Source organism: Mobula birostris, chromosome 6 (genome assembly GCF_030028105.1).
Source record: "Mobula birostris isolate sMobBir1 chromosome 6, sMobBir1.hap1, whole genome shotgun sequence".
Classification (NCBI taxonomy): domain Eukaryota; kingdom Metazoa; phylum Chordata; class Chondrichthyes; order Myliobatiformes; family Myliobatidae; genus Mobula; species Mobula birostris.
Genome location: NC_092375.1, coordinates 31,995,370 through 32,012,140, shown reverse-complemented (window position 1 = coordinate 32,012,140; position 16,771 = coordinate 31,995,370).

Below are 16,771 nucleotides of genomic sequence, written 5' to 3'. Positions count from 1 at the left end.
TCTTGATTAGCGCCTACCAGCCTCTCTCTCCACCACTGGAACATTGTCACAGCAGCATTTTCCATTGGTAAAATGTTTTGCAATCATCCAGTATGACTTGTTCAAAGCTGCACTCCTGCAGTGAGAAACACCATAAGATGTAGGAGCAGAATTAGGCCATTCAGCCCATCGAGTCTGCTCTGCCATTCCATCATGGCTGATCCCAGATCCCACTCAACCCCATACACCTGCCTTCTCACCATATCCTTTGGTGCCCTGACCAATCAGGAAACTATCAACTTCTGCTTAAATATACCCATGCACCTGGCTTCCGGCCACAATCTGTGGCAGAGCCGTCCACAGTTTCACCACTCTCTGGCTAAAATAAATTCCTCGTTACCTCTGTTTAAAAGGTTGCCCCTCAGTTTTGAGGCTGTGCCCTCTAGTTCTGGATACCCCCACCAGAGGAAACATCTTCTCCACATTCACTCTATCTAGTCCTTTCAACATTTGGTAGCTTTCAATGTGATCCTCCCGCATTCTTCTAAGTTCCAGTGAGTACTGGCCCAAATCTGCCAAACACTTCTCATATATTAACCCCTCCAATCCCAGAATCATCCTCATGAACCTCCTCTGGACTCTGTCCAATGATAATACCCTTTCTAAAATAAGTGGCCTAAAACTGTTGACAATGCTCCAAGTGTGGTCTTATAAAGTTTCAACATTATCTCCTTGCTTTTATATTCCATTCTCCTTGAAATAAATGCCAACATTGCATTTGCCTTTTTTTTAACCACAGGCTCAGCCTGTGAGTCAACCTTCTGGGAGTCCTGCAAGAGAACTCCCAAGTCCCTTTGCACCTCTGATATTTGAATCTTTTCCCCATTTAGATGATAGTCTGCACTATTGTTCCTTTTACCAAAATGTATTATCATGTACTTCCCAACACTGTATTCCATCTGCCAATTTTTTTGCCCATTCTTCCAATTTGTCTAAGTCCTGCTGCAATCGCATTGCTTCCTCAGCACTACCTACCCCTCTACCTATCTTTGTATCATCTGCAAACTTTGCCACAAAGCCATCAATTCCATTATCCAAATCATTGACAAACAATGTGAAAAGTCACGGTCCCAATACTGAACCCTGAGGAACATTACCAGTCACTGGCGGCCAACCAGAAAAGGTCCCCTTTATTCCCAATCACTGCCTCCTGCCAGTCAGCCATTCATCCATTCCTCTATCCATGCCAGTATATTTCTTGTAATGCTGTGGATTTTATCTTGTTAAGCAGCCTCATGTTTGGCATCTTATGGCATCTTATCAAATGCCTTCTGAAAATCTAAGTAAATGATATCCACTACCTCTCCTTTGTCCGCCTTGCTGGTTACTTCCTTCAAGAACTCTAACAGATTTGTCAGGCAACCTTTTCCTTTACAGAAATCATGCTGGCTTTGACTTATTTTATCATTAGTCTCCAAGTACCCTGAAACCTCATCCTTAATAATAGACTCCAACACTTACCCAACCACTGAGGTCAGGCTAACTGGCTTATAATTTCCTTTTTTTTTGTGCCTTCTTCCCTTCTTAAAGAGTGGAGTGACATTTGCAATCTTTCAGTCCTCTGGGACCATGCCAGAATTGAGTGATTCTTGAAAGATCATGACCAATGCATTCATTTTCTTCTGGGATGTAGTCCATCTGGTCCAAGCGACTTATCCACCTTAAGATGTTTGAGTTTTCCTAGCACTTTCTCCTTTGTTATAACAATGGTACCTCTATTCCCTGACACTTGTAGACCACTGGCACACTGCTGTTGTCTTCCAATGGGATCCCACCACCAAGCACATCTTTCCCTCCCCCCACTTTCTGCTTTCCACAGGAATTGCTCCCTACGTGACTCCCTTGTCCATTCATCCCTCCCCACTGATCTCCCACCTGGCAGTTACCCTTGCAAGCAGAACAAGTGCTACACCTGCCCTGAAACCACCTCCTCACTACCATTCAGGGCCCCAAATGGTCCCTCCAGGTGAGGCGACACTTCACCTGTGAATCTACTGGGATCATTACTATATCTGGTGCTCCTGGTGTGGCCTCCTGTATATCACTGAGACCTGACACAGATTGGTAGACCGCTTTGCTGAGCACCTGCGCTCCATCCGCCAGAAATAGCAGAATCTCCTAGTGGCCACTCATTTTCATTCCACTTCCCATTCCCATTTTGTCATGTCAGTCTATGGCCTCCTCTACAGTTGCGATGAGGCCACACTCAGGTTGGAGGAGCAACACCTTATATTCCATCAGGGTAACCTCCAACCGGATGGCATGAACATTGACTTCTCGAACTTCTAGTAGTGCCCCCACCCCTGCCTCTCCTTCACCATTCCCCATTCCCACTTCCCTCTCACCTTATCTCCTTATTTGCCCATCACCTCCCTCTGGTGCTCCTCCCCCTTTTCTTTCTTCCATAGCATTCCGTCCTTTCCTATCAGATTCCAGCCCTGTATCTCTTTCACCAATCAACTTCCAAGCTCTTTACTTCACCCCTCCCTCTCCTGGTTTCACCTATCACCTAGTGATTCTTCCTCCCCTCCTCCCACTTTCTTACTCTTCCCAAATTCTTTTTCCAGTCCTGATGAAGGGTCTTGGCCTGAAATATTGACTGTATGCTTTTGCATAGGTGTTGCCTGACCTGCTGAATGCCTCTGGCGTTTCGTGTGCGTTGCTCAAGGTAAAACACCAGGTGGCAGTAGAACACTACCACCTTGAGCTCGACCTGTTGTTTATCTACTGGGCTGGCCTGTTTCCCATAGGTTCAGGGGTGATGGACAGCACATGTGGCAATCAAAGCAACTTTATCAATCGGCAAGGCTTCCAATCTGTTAATATACAACTGGTTTGCACACAGAGGAAGATCTCTTTCACCCAGAAATTGGCTGGAATGTGGAATGCAAAGCAGAGGCATTGTGGAGGCTGATATACTTCCAAAACATATAAGAAGTATCCTTATAACTACTTGAATTACCAAGATAGGCTACTGACCAAGTGCTGGTAAAAATGATTAGTATGGATGGATTATTGGTAGCCCACATGAACGTGGTAGGATATGGGATGAGTGGGACGTGGTAGACGACCTGATGTAGATGGGGAGACCATTTCGCTGAGGACCTACGCTCCTTCCATCAGAAAAAGCGGGATCTCCCAGTAGCCACCCATTTTAATTTCACTTCCCATTCCCGATCTGACATGTCAGTCTAAGGCTTCCTCTACTGTCACAACGAGGCCACACGCAGGTTGGAGGAACAACACCTTATATTCCATCTGGGTAACCTCCAACCTGATGGCATGAACAACAATTTCTTGAACTTCTGGAAATACACCCCCCCCCCACCCCTCACCATTCCCCATTCCCATTTTCCTCTCTCACCTTAACTCCTTGCCTGCCCATCACCTCCCTCTGGTGCTCCTCCCCCTTTTCTTTCTTCCATGTCCTTCTGTCCTTTCCTATCAGATTCCCCTTCTCCAGCCCTGTATTTCTTTCACCAATCAACTTCCCAGCTCTTTTCTTCACCCCTCCCCCACTGCCAGTTCCACCTATCACATTGTGTTTCTTCCTCCCCTCCCCCCACTTTCTAACTCTGACCCTTCATCTTTTTTTCTCCAGTCCTGCTGAAGGGTCTTGGCCCAACATGTCAATTGTACTCTTTTCCATAGATGCTGCCTGGCCCGCTGCGTTCCTCCAGCATTTTGTGTGTGTTGCATGCAGGGCCGGATTAAGCTAGTGCGGGGTCTGTAGCATATAACCATTTAACCATATATAACCATGTAACAATTACAGCATGGAAACAGGCCATCTCGGCCCTTCTGGTCGGTGCTGAACTCTTACTCTCACCTAGTCCCACCGACCTGCACTCAGCCCATAACCCTCCATTCCTTTCCTGTCCATATAGTTGTCCAATTTAATTTTAAATGACAACATCAAACATGCCGCAACCGCTTCTGCTGGAAGCTTGTTCCACACAGCTACCGCTCTCTGAGTAAAGAAATTCCCCCTCATGTTACGCCGAAACTTTTGCCCTGTAACTCTCAACTCATGTCCTCTTGTTTGAATCTCCCCCACTCTCAATGGAAAAAGCCTATCCACGTCAACTCTATCAATCCCCCTCATAATTTTAAATACCTCTATCAAGTCCCCCCTCAACCTTCTATGTTCCAAAAAATGAAGACCCAATTTGTTCAACCTTTCTCTGTAACTTAGGTGATGAAACCCAGGTAACATTCTAGTAAATCTTCTCCGTACTCTCTCTATTTTGTTGACATCTTTCCTATAATTCGGCGACCATATGTTATAAAGGGGGCCTAAATTTTAAAAAAATGCACATAAGTATTAAAATGCTAATTATTTACTTGCATAGTAAAGTAATTCAATTTTTTCATTTGCAATACAGCCAGATAATACGACAAATGTCTGACACTTCAGTAATAGTATTACTTACATGTAGGTACCAATTTCAAATGTCAAAAGTAACAAAACTACAATTTAAAATTTAGATTTTCTAGATTTAGCATGAGCAAATTTGTTGATGATACTGGAGATGTCTATTTCATGCAGCAGTTCATGTTCAATGCTCATTAGAGGGAGATTGTTCAATCTGTTTTGAACCATGGTGCTCCTTAGTTCATTTTTAATCCTTTTCAGTTTTGAAAATGAGCGTTCTCCTCTGCAGTTGGTAACCATGAGTGACAAATAGACGCGCAAGGCATTTTCTACATTTGGAAAACATGACTCCAAAGAATTGCCAGTTATCAAACGGTACAACTGGAACTCTACAAGATCTTGTTTGGCGCCAATATGAGAAGCAAATCAGTTTTCAACAGTTCAATAAACTGCAAAAATTCTTCATTAAGACTTTCTTCCAGATCTTCTGGATATGATTTAATAAGATTTGATGACCTCTTTATGATCTCTTCAGGTGTAAATGACTGTAACTGATGAAGGAATCCAAAAGCACTATTCACCTTTAGATAAGATTTCTGCCTTTTTGACAGGGCAGAAAGCAAGCTGTCAACAATGGCAAGAAACATTTGGCTTGTAAACTTCTGAGAAGGCGTTTGAGATTCAACAAGTGGATCAAGAGTGCTGGAACCACTGAAATCATCAGACGCACGATCTTGCTTGTGTTTTCTTCGAGTTTGCTGTTGATAATCTTCACACTTAGTCAGATCCTTGGCTTTTTGCTCAATGTCTGAAAAAGTAAACTGCAGGGCTTGAATATATCCATGCAAGGGTTCATAGAGTGCACAAACTGTGTTCAAGTCTTGGCCAGAAGATTGCAAAGAAGCACTGATCATTTGAAAATGCTGTAATACTTGATCCCACAATATGGCCATTATTCCTGTTTCCAACTTCATCATGGTTGAAAGTAGTCCACGAGCCTGTTGTCGACACTGTGCCTTCTGATCATTGTTATTTGAAATGTCATCCAAAACTTGTTTTGTTGCAGAAAAGCTGTGTAAAAGTGCTTCTGTTGGATCTGCACGAGCTGACCACCTGGTATCTGATATTCTTTTCACAATGGGCAAATGAGCACCACCATCAGATAATGCAGCAGAAAGGAGATCCTTCTGATAAGTAGAAGCAGAAAAAAATGTGTACGGGCTTTCTACAAGCTGAAAGAAAATTAATGCTTCTTGACAACATTCAGCAGCACATTTTCCAACCAAATTTAGTGAATGTGCAAAACATGGAATGTAATCCGCAAACTCATTCAGCTCTTTAATTTGTGTTTGTAAGCCACTACACTTGCCACCCATGTTGCTGGCAATGTCACAACTTTGACCACAGCAGTCTTTTATATGAATGTCATTTTTCTTTAAAAAGTCAAGTTAACTTTGAGCGAGCTGTTCAGCACTATGACCTTCCATATCCAAAAACTTCACAAATCTTTCAACTGGTCCAGATGGCAAAAGATAGCGCACAGTCAAAGTCAGCTGGTCCACATTAGATATATCTGGAGTCGAATCCAATGAAACAAAATAATACTTGTATTTCTTCACTTCACCGTTAATGTGATCCAGTATGCTGGATCCAATCAAATTGATGAATTCCTCACATGTTGTTTTAGATAGGTATGATTTATGTCCCCTTCCTTGGTTTGCATAAACATTTATACCACGACACAGCAAGGAGCCAACACACACCTGCACACACATACTGTACCATGCAGCATGCAGCTCCCCCGACATGAAAACAACAGCGTTGCCAGATCATTGTTGTTGTGGCGTGGACGAAATCATGGAGCGTTGAGTTACCGGTAGGTACAAGGCAGTTTCTTTATTCGACAAAACAAAGTTACAGCAGGCAGAGACCCCTGGCAGAACAGGTCTAACTGCCTCGTGATTGAGGCTGGATATTTATTTGCTAAACACAAAGAACAGTTCATGGTTACAAGTATAGACAATTCTTTGAAGTTTTCACATCTTTTGATTAAATTCATTCTACTGGCGCCAGTATGCCTAAACTGGCATTCATGGCCTTTAGGAATGCAAGTTAAAATCCCTAATAGATTATTTGGTATGTTACGAGCTAACATAGAAGACAATTCATATTCAAAAAGCATAGATATGGTGTCTTCGCAACTACCTGTAAACTTAGCATTCTTGTCTCAGAGGCGCCAGAGATGCATTGTTACAAATGAAACTGGGTTCACAGCGTTTAGGAAATGCTTTGTCATGAACTCAATCCACAATACTTTGTCAAAGAACAGAAGACTGATGGCTGAAGTCATTTATTTAAGTGTAAATGAATCGTATACCCAAAACTCACTCTAACAGTCGTGAGAATACGGCGAGATGCCGCACCAGACTGCAGCTTGCAAGCACTTAGTGTGGGTGGGGCCCTCGAAAATGCGGGGCCTGTAGCATACGCTACTTTTGCTACTAGGTTAATCTGGCCCTGGTTGCATGGTAGGATAAGGGTCTGCTTCTATGCAAACCTCTGCAAACGTATGATTAGTAAAGAAGAAGAAGGGAAAGCTGACATCAATGAAGTCATTCTGATAAAATACCTGGCACATAGTTTTATTCAATTAAGGTTCTGCTTCCTCAAGTGGACAAATACAAAACCTTGCAGCAACAACTCTGGTCCACATTTTGGTACCGCTTAGACTGTGTCATCATCTGAGCAATACTATGTAATGTGACAGTTGTTGATGAGCCATTGCCTGCTTCCCACTGTTACTTCCATTAACCTTGGCTCCAAAGTAATAACATTAACCAGTATAATGCTGCAAGACAGTCAAATCCACAGATCTGAAAGAATCTACAGGACAGGGTAGCCGTTTGTGTTATGCTATTATAATGCCAGTGATCTGAATTCAATCCCATTGCTGTGTGTAAGTAGTTTGTACATTCTCCCTGCAGCCTCTCAAGTTTCCTCCCACATTGCAAAGATGTATGACTTAGTAGGTTAGTAGAGGTCTCCCTACCATACATCACAGATCGGGGACATTTATTAGGTGTGCTGCATAAGCAGAGCATTTTATTAAGGATCCCTCCCATCCATCCAGAATTTGCTTTGACTTTCTACCACCAGGCCGGAAACTCTGATGCATAAAAATCAAGAATGGTCTGGATGGGAAACAGTTTCTTCCTTCAAGCTACTAGGCTTCTAACCTCCCTGCCACATCGCATTCAAAGTGTCACTAGTTAATCTGTTCTGTACCTGATAATATTTAATTTATGCACTTTAGTTTGTTATTTGTGCATGATTCAGCTATAGACTTTATCCTTACTTTCGTAAGTTATCGTATGTTATGTGCAGTACTGTGCTTTCACTCTTTTCACAGTACACAGGTATATAGTTAAGTGACAGTAAACTTGACTTGAGATGATCACATGTGTGTTAGAAGTCGGCGCAGACCTGTTGGGTCGGGAGGATCTGTTACCATACTGTAACTCAGAATATATTAAAAATTGCTTTTCACAGTTCATGCCTCATAGAAAGCCTGTTGTCCCGCAACCAAATGAGCCAAATGAGCTGTTCCTGTGCTCCCTTGAAATCCCAGTATCATTAGAATTGGTGAAAGAACTCTTGGCTTCTCTACTAGCAAACATCAAAACTGCTTTGATGAAAGGAGCCAGATCTGCCACTAATTGATCACAGCTCAAATGTTTTGGCATTGGAAATTTAGTCATGACTCAAGGGAAGAAAATAGTTCTACATGTTTGTGAGGACCAAATTCCATCGTAAGCTTCTTGACCCGCAGAACAGATGGTGTACTGAAAGAGTACACAAAATGTCAGAATTTGTTAATTATTACAATGTACAGTACATAGTTTTTTCCACTATCGAGGCTATGGGCCAAAATTACAAGGGGCCACCTTACAGAGAGCCCGGAAAGGAGGAGAGCTTATCAAGGATAGCAAAGCAGTGACACCCACTGGAAGAATTCCTCAATCAATCCTTGATGCAATTGTCATTTCATGGCATGCCATCTGGTCCAAAGTCCAACTGGAGGGTGAAAACACCATATTCCAAAAGAAAATCAATAATGCCTCTGGAGCAGACAATATCTCTGCTGAAGTTTTAAAACTTCTAAGAACAAATTCAAGGCCCCACCTATTTTATCTGAAAAGTGCAGGACATGCTAGGGGACCTCAGGAAGTGTAAACATGACCATCTTCCAGTAAAGAAATAATTTCCATTGTGTAAACAGAGGGGTGTCTCCCACTCCATGGGGAAAGTCAAGCATGATCCCTATTCCATTGTTCCTGTTGTAACGTGAATGAGGTCACTGGAGAGACACTGAAGCCAGTGGATACAGAAGGGTTTTATTCAACAAAATGAAGGAAGAGGCCTGCTTGACCCAATATTACATAACATTTTATATGCTAAAGATCAAAGGTAACATCAGGACAATTCTATACTTACAATGTATCTACAATGCTTCCTCTGAATTACACACACCTCCTTCTTCACACCCACACTTCGGGGAGGGAGGGGGAACGTTGACTCAGACCATGAGAGGCATGCGTCAGGCATTTTCATGCCTTACAAGGCACAGATTGGAAGTCTGTGTGGGATGCCACTCTTTGCACAGACACTAGAGCAATGTGTGGTTAAGTGCCTTGCTCAAGGATACAAACATGCTGCCACAGCTGAGGCTCGAACTAGCAACCTTCAGATCACTAGACGAATGCCTTAACCACTTGGCCACGTGCCCAACCCACACTTCAGACACCCAAAATGAATGTTAATCAGCATTAGCTGATTTGAAATTAACTCTAGCTCATAGCTCCAGGAAAACTATTGTTCGGCGTTGCATTTGAAATTTAATCTACAATCCACCTTCAGGTCTGAATAATTGCTGATGTTGAACTTAACAAAAAAAGAGAAGGTCTGCAGATGCTGGAAATCCAAACGACACACACAAAATGCCGGAAGGACTCAGCAGGCCAGGCAGCATCTGTGGAAAAGAGTATACTGTCACAATACATTTTTCCATAAATGCTGCCTGGTTTGCTGAGTTCTTCCAGCACTTTGTGTGTGTCGTTGAACTTAATACTTGTTATATACCCTAACTCCAGAATACACCCCAACAATCCCTCCTCTTGGCCCTCCTGGACAAAAATAATTTTTTTCCAGCAAAGGTCAAACTTTTAGGAGGATCCAATCAAATAGGGCATCAAAAATGACCTGTACTTTGGAACCCCGTCCCAAATTAGCTAACATGTGCATCTACATCTATGCTATCATCCCTAATGGCTACCCATAATTCTCTAAGCAGAGATTGTTCCAGAAATTTGACTAAGTCTTTAAAATGCAGCTTTGTCATTCTTGTGCCTTTTGCCTCCTTCCCTAACGGCCGACTCTAGATTATCACCTACTTTATCTTCACCCCTTCACGTATCAGGTTCACAGGCAACAGTTCATGCTCCATGTCATTACAAAGGACTGTCAGAATCTTGACGACAGGTCTCTCAGACCCTCTCATTGATGTACAGGAGGGGTTTGGGTGGTCTCTATTTGGTTGGCTGCAAGGAACTCACCCCAGTGGCACCCCCTTCCAATCTGTCAAGGGGATCGATGGCTCAACCTCTGAAGGGGTGAGGCAGAGTGTAATTCATTTTCTTTCTCGGTCTGCCATGCCATCGAAACTGTGGAACCTGATGTCTCTGCTATAACTTGCATCCCTTCCCATCTATTTTACCCAGATTGTTTTCCATACTGAACTACACATCTAATCACCTGCGAGGTCCTCAATGAATACTTCTCTTCAGTATTCACCAATCAGAGGGAACTTGATGACAGTGAGGACAATATGAGTGAGGTTGATGTTCTGGAGCATGTTGATGTTAAGGGAGAGGAGGTGTTGGAGTTGTTAAAATACATTAGGACAGATAAGTCCCCGGGACCTGACGGAAAATTCCCCAGGCTGCTCCATGAGGCGAGGGAAGAGATTGCTGAGCCTCTGGCTAGGATCCTTATATCCTTGTTGTCCACGGGAATGGTACCGGAGGATTGGAGGGAGGCGAATGCTGTCCCCTTGTTCAAAAAAGGTAGTAGGGATAGTCCGGGTAATTATAGACCAGTGAGCCTTACATCTGTGGTGGGAAAGCTGTTGGAAAAGATTCTTAGAGATAGGATCTATGGGCATTTAGAGAATCATTGTCTGATCAGGACAGTCAGCGTGGCTTTGTGAAGGGCAGATCATGTCTAACAAGCCTGATTGAGTTCTTTGAGGAGGTGACCAGGCATATAGATGAGGGTAGTGCAGTGGATGTGATCTATATGGATTTTAGTAAGGCATTTGACAAGGTTCCACACGGTAGGCTTATTCAGAAAGTCATAAGGCATGGGATCCAGGGAAGTTTGGCCAGGTGGATTCAGAATTGGCTTGCCTGCAGAAGGCAGAGGGTCGTGGTGGAGGGAGTACATTCAGATTGGAGGATTGTGACTAGTGGTGTCCCACAAGGATCTGTTCTGGGACCTCTACTTTTCGTGATTTTTATTAACGACCTGGATGTGGGGGTAGAAGGGTGGGTTGGCAAGTTTGCAGATGACACAAAGGTTGGTGGTGTTGTAGATAGTGTAGAGGATTGTCGAAGATTGCAGAGAGACATTAATAGGATGCAGAAGTGGGCTGAGAAGTGGCAGATGGAGTTCAACCCGGAGAAGTGTGAGGTGGTACACTTTGGAAGGACAAACTCCAAGGCAGAGTACAAAGTAAATGGCAGGATACTTGGTCATGTGGAGGAGCAGAGGGATCTGGGGGTACATGTCCACAGATCCCTGAAAGTTGCTTCACAGGTGGATAGGGTAGTTAAGAAAGTTTATGGGGTGTTAGCTTTCATAAGTCAAGGGATAGAGTTTAAGAGTCGCGATGTAATGAGGCAGCTCTTTAAAACTCTGGTTAGGCCACACTTGGCGTACTGTGTCCAGTTCTGGTCACCTCACTATAGGAAGGATGTGGAAGCATTGGAAAGGGTACAGAGGAGATTTACCAGGATGCTGCCTGGTTTAGAAAGTATGCATTATGATCAGATATTAAGGGAGCCAGGGCTTTACTCTTTGGAGAGAAGGAGGATGAGAGGAGACATGATAGAGGTGTACAAGATAATAAGAGGAATAGATAGAGTGGATAGCCAGCGCCTCTTCCCCAGGGCACCACTGCTCAATACAAGAGGACATGGCTTTAAGGTAAGGGGTGGGAAGTTCAAGGGGGATATTAGAGGAAGGTTTTTTACTCAGAGAGTGGTTGGTGCGTGGAATGCACTGCCTGAGTCAGTGGTGGAGGCAGATACACTAGTGAAGTTTAAGAGACTACTAGGCAGGTATATGGAGGAACTTAAGATGGGGGGTTATATTGGAGGCAGGGTTTGAGGGTCGGCACAACATTGTGGGCTGAAGGGCCTGTAGTGTGCTGTACTATTCTATGTTCTTCGGCAACCAGCATTCATTACAGAGTACTGTTACCGTTACACTTTAACGTGCTATTCACAGCCTGCTGTTGCGTTCTCTCAGTGTGATCTGCCTTCACTTTTATGGTGTGTTTGCCTCCATCAGCTGTGGTTAGGCTGGTGTTCAATATTGGGTTCTCTGCAGTGACACTGTTACCAGGTACACTTGATCTCTTGCTCTGTCTGTGAGGGCAACAAGACAGTGGGCTATACAGTTTAACCTGAGACCAGCGTTTCCACCGGCTGCCTTGCCTTGCCGCAACTGTACCCCAACACAGGCTTCACTTGTCCGGTTTCTATTCACCCGGGATTGTTTCCTGCCTTTTCAACCAGCTCCCTTACCATGACTTGGTCATCTGGCTGTCCACAATATGTTGCTGCTGCATTGCTTGATCCCTCACTGTGTTACCCAGGTTACAGTGGCCCTTCACATCTCCATGTAATCCTAATAAATTGGTATTGTAGTTTCTTCCTGTACATGTGTAATTTCTGTTGCTTCTTGTTCTTCCGCTGCTCTCCTCGCACTGATGTCTGCCCACTCGTTCCCTTTCTGCTCCTTACTATCCCCTTTGTGGTGAGCCTTTACTGCTCGGGCAGCTCCATTACTTCTAACAGCTCCTGACTGTACTTGGTCCCTCCCCTTGGGACTTCGTGACATAATTCCCACACATGGCCCCATCTCTCCTCACTTTCTGGGGCTGCTGTCTCACTGTGGACATGTTAGCCGCTTTGTAGGTCACACATGTTTGCTGTCCATGTTATTTCTCCTTCTCCTGAGTCTATGATTGCACCTGCCTTACTCAGTGTGTCTATCCCCAGGATAGTACCTTAATTGTTTGGGCACACCCAAAAATCTACAGGAAGCTACACTCCCTCAGTCTCAAGAACCTGGGGCTGATTCCTCTCCGCCCATATTGATTCACCTCCCCCACTGGTAATGTAAATCGCATCAGGAGTCGTGGGCAAGAGTAGATCAGTTATTGATACTGATAATCCCACTAACATTTCACATTGCTGACCCCCTAATAAACCTCTTGTATACATCCATGGATGACCACCACAGGCAATAGAGGCTACCGTCAGCCATCTGTCTAACCTCACCCGCTCTATCGGATTCATATCGGATTCAGCATTCAAATCGGAAAGAGAGGGTGCTGCTGTGGATTCTGCCTGCTTTGGTGAGCGATTCTCACACTTTGCTCTCTTTTCAGGACATTGTCTCCAACCGTGGCCTGGGGAGCTGCAGCTGTAAGAAATCACTTCCTTTACCCTCCCAACAGTTCCTTGCTACATGCCCCGGCTGCTGGCATACAAAGCAAGTTCTCTGTGACATCACAGCAGCTACATTCATTACAGCCATTTTTCCACTTCTCTTCACCCTCCTCTGGTCTGTCTCACTGGTCCATGATACTATCGTGGAGTAGGTTGATTCCTCCACCATCTAAAACTTCCTGGTGGACTGAGCTCAAGCTTTACCTCAGCATTTTCAGGAAGGCTGAGTAATCCCTCCCTGGATTAACCAGCCCTGACTCACACATTCGATATTTACATATTGCATGATCCATCAACTCTCTGAATCACTGCCATTATCATTCCTAAATTACTCTCACCTCCCCCCAGTTGCTGCCTCACTTCCCCCTTAAAGAAATGATATCTCTCTTCATTGCTGGTGTTTCCAGTAGTTGTCCATGTACTATCCTGCATTTTCTAGGCCATTCTGTCCCACATATTCCTTGGGCACTTCACTTTTACCAACACATGTATATCTTTAGGGGCATCTGGTGAATTTCATTCATTTCCTTGAGCTTGCGCCAGAATTCTGCATTCCCACAGGCGACCTTAACTGAGGGCAATTCTGACAAAATGTTCTGCTTCTCCCCAGGGGGTGCCACAGGCCTTCTCTCTCTCTCTCTCTCTCACTAACAAGGGAAAGAGAAGTATTGCTCCTGCCACAGTGAGAGGGAGGCCAACAGCTCACTGTTTCACAGTCTGAAGCGTACACTGCTGTCTCAATGTTCCGAACTGAAATCTTCAGGCTCTGGCATGGAATCGGGGCTGCAGCATGAAGGCGCCCGTCTTCCAGGCTATTCTTGGAGATATCGAAACGCCAGGCCACTCAATGTACTCCAACTTCAGTGGCCTTATCTCTCCCTTTCCCAGTGTGTATTGTCCTGTTTGAAATCATCCACCATTGTCCCTGTACTTAGAGACTACATCTGCAGCATGCTACCACCCACACTGGACTCCCTACAGCTCGCCTACTGGTGGAACCGATCTACTGATGATGCCATAGTCACAGCACTACACACCGTCCTCACTCACCTGAAGAAGAGGGATGCATAAGTTAGAATGCTATTCCTGGACTACTTTTCAGAATTCAACACCATGATACCTTCCAGAGTTGACAGGAAGCTCAGAGCCCTCGGCCTGCACCCCACCTTGTGCAGCTGGATTCTCGACTTCCTATCGGATTGCCAACAGATGGTAAGGATGGGCTCCCTCATCTCTATCCCTCTGACCCTCAACACAGGTGTCCCCCAGGGTTGTGTTCTGAATCCCCTCCTCTACTCCCTTTACACCCATGGCTGTGCTGCCACACACAGCTCCAATCTGCTGATCAAATTCACAGATGACACAACTTTGGTTGGCCTAGCGGTGATGAGACAGCCTACAGAGGAGAGGTGACACCCTGACACAGTGGTGCCAAGATAACAACCTCTCCGTCAATGTCCAAAAAAAGAAGGAGCTGATTGTGGATTACAGGAGGACCAGAGACAGGCTTGCCTGATCGATATCAATGGGTCTGCAGCTGAGAAGGTGAGTAGTTTCAAGTTCCTCAGTATACATGCTGGCTGGTGGTGTAGTGGCACCAGCGCCGGACTTCGGAGCGAAGGCTCCCGAGTTCAAGTCCAGCCAACTCCCTTGCATGCTTTCCATCTGTGCTGGGTTGAGTGTTGAGCTAGCAACTTGGCCTTGTGAAAATAAGAAGGCCTGCTAAAAAAAACGCTGTCATGACGGCATCCCAGTGACTCCACTTGGAGTTAAGGGCTTTCTTCTTCTTCAGTATACATATCACCGATGATCTCACCTGGACTATACACATCCTTTTTGTGACCAAAAAGCACAACAGCATCTCTTCCACCTCAGACGACTAAAGAAGTTCAGTATGAGGCCCCAGATCCTCAAGACCTTCTACAGGATCATTATTGAGAGCATCCTGACTAGCTATATCACCATCTGGTACAGGAATTGCACCAACCTTGATTGCTGGGCACTGCAGAGACTGGTACGGACAGCCCAGCGAATCTGTGGACGTGAGCTTCCCTCCATTGAGGACATTTACAGCAGCAGGTGCAGAAGGAAGGCCTGGAAGATCATCAGGGACACCAGTCACCCCATCCATAAACTGTTTCAGCTATTTTCATTTGGCAAACAGTACTGCAGCATTAAAGCCGGGACGTACAGGCTCCAGGACAGCATCTTTCTACAAACCTTTTTCGTGTCTGTGTATTGCAAGGGAGTCATAACGCAAAGATTTTTACTCCCTCACATTGTGGAGTGGATGTAAGATTTAAATTTAATTTTAAATAAGAGCCATGACAAACACAGTTTGAGTGCAGCTGTAGATCACGGATTCCGACAGGACACCAGCCACCTTGAAGAAGAAAGAAGTCACATGAAGCTCTTCCGGGCGAGGCCCCAAATGTAATGTGAACAGAGTCACCAGAGGGAAACTGAAGCCAGTGGATACAGAAGTGTTTCATTCAACAAAATGAGACACTCCTGGAGGAGGAGGCCTGCTTGACCCAATACGACATGACATCTTACATGCTAAAGATCAAAGGTGACAGCAGATCAATCCTAACAGTTCCTAATGGACAATGGGCTGCTCGCTGATTTGCAGTTATTGCATGATCTGAACAATGCAAATACTCGAAGTAAAGTCATGGACAGCATCAACTTTTAAAACTTTCAGTAGCTTTTGACTCTGAAAACTGAGGAGAGATGTAAGGAAACTTTTGCAAAGGCGACGTCCTTAGAAATTTGCCTCCATTCTACACCTGCTACATCATTCTAACAACATAACTAGCACAGAGCCTGTCCCAGTGCAGATTCCGGTCATCAAGGCTGTGTCATTCCTCTAACCTTACTCACAGTTTTTCAAGCTATAATATTACACCTCACTTCCAACAAATTCCCAACGGAATGAATTTAATCTTTGGGAAATGATTCAAACTGATCTGCGCTCTGGAACCAATGTCAATCCAAATGAATGATTGTATGTGTACTCACTTGGAGACCAAACAAGATGAAATTCATTACTGATTTGTATAGGAGGACAGCTTTATGATAATCACCTGCAAAAAGTAGGCACATGGATAATAATAAATAGGAAGGTTACGTAGGAGCCAATGATTAAATTAGAGTATGTTAAATGGTTGAAACAACATTCTGGGTCAAAGGGTCTATACTGAGTTGTAATTTCCTTGTTTAATGTACTATGTAAAACATAATTCCTCCACCAATCTGACATAACCCCTATATATATATATATATATAAGAAAATTAAATTAAGTAAGTAGTGCTAAAGGAGAGGGGAAAATACTGAAGTACTGTTCATGGGTTCATTGTCCATTCAGAAATCTGACAGCAGAAGGGATGAAGCTGTTCCTGAAAAGTTAAGTGTGTGTCTTCAGGCTCCTGTACTTCCTCCTTGATGGTAGCAATGAGAAAAGGGCATGGCCTGGGTGATGGGATCTTTAATGGGGGATGCTGCCTTTTTGATGCATTACCATTTGAAGGTGCCCTGGATGCTGGGGAGGCTAGTGCCCAT